Here is a 963-nt window from a genome sequence, read left to right on the forward strand (position 1 = left end):
CATCCCCCCCACCCCCTGATTTAGAGCCCTCTCAACCCAATGGAAATGTGACATGCAAACCTCTCCTGAAATTTGCACCCGGGATTCCGGCTGAGGTGTTTAATTATAATGTCATTTGAATGACTTCTCAGGGTGGGGAAGACAGACCCAGAGAGGGAGATAGTAGACAAAACAGTGCCTTCACTCTTCGTCCGAAGAGACCGCTATGGCCATGTTAGGGTGTCCCCTCCAGGGGGAAAGTACGCACGGGGTGCCCGTGCCACGCAGTGTGAGCACACCGATGGCCTGTGCTTCTAGAACCTTATGATGTGTGGAGGAGAATGGGGAGGGGAAAGCACTTACAAAGGGGAAGTAGTCTGTATCCTGTCCTTCTCCCCTAGGTGTGGGGGAATCCATGAAATAACGGAAATGAAGGTGCATCAGAAATGGCAGAGCGAGCCATCACCCTAAATGGATGACACATTAACTCCAAGGCACAGCAGTCCTCAGGGCCAGTTCCCTGACTGGGGCAACTAAGCAACTGAAGGTTGCTCTTGTACTCAACGCCTAACTCTTCTTGAAGGGAGCTCAAGCCAGGTTGCTAACGACCTTGGCTGAGGACCATGTCGTGCTACAGCGAGGGTCTGAGGCTCCTGGATAGGAATCGAACCCATGGAGAGGTTGGAATCCATAAAAAGAATCATTTTTACTTACTTCAGGCTCTGCACACCTAAAAGATGGCAAATTTTATCCAAGAATAATCAGTTGAAACATGAACTTGCCAGTTGTATTTGTCCATTATGAGCAATTTCATACAGTTTGATCAAATAGTAAACTAAATGGTGAGAAGGCAGCTTGGTAAAGTCTAAATCTTTTTGGTCCAGTTAGGAGTTGGGGTGGGGGTGGAAGGGAACTGATATTCCCTGTGCACATGCAGTATGTCTAGGACTATTACCAGTCATTTATGGAGCGCTTCCTCTGCCA

The sequence above is a fragment of the Mandrillus leucophaeus genome, unplaced genomic scaffold (genome assembly GCF_000951045.1).
Source record: "Mandrillus leucophaeus isolate KB7577 unplaced genomic scaffold, Mleu.le_1.0 Scaffold1206, whole genome shotgun sequence".
Classification (NCBI taxonomy): domain Eukaryota; kingdom Metazoa; phylum Chordata; class Mammalia; order Primates; family Cercopithecidae; genus Mandrillus; species Mandrillus leucophaeus.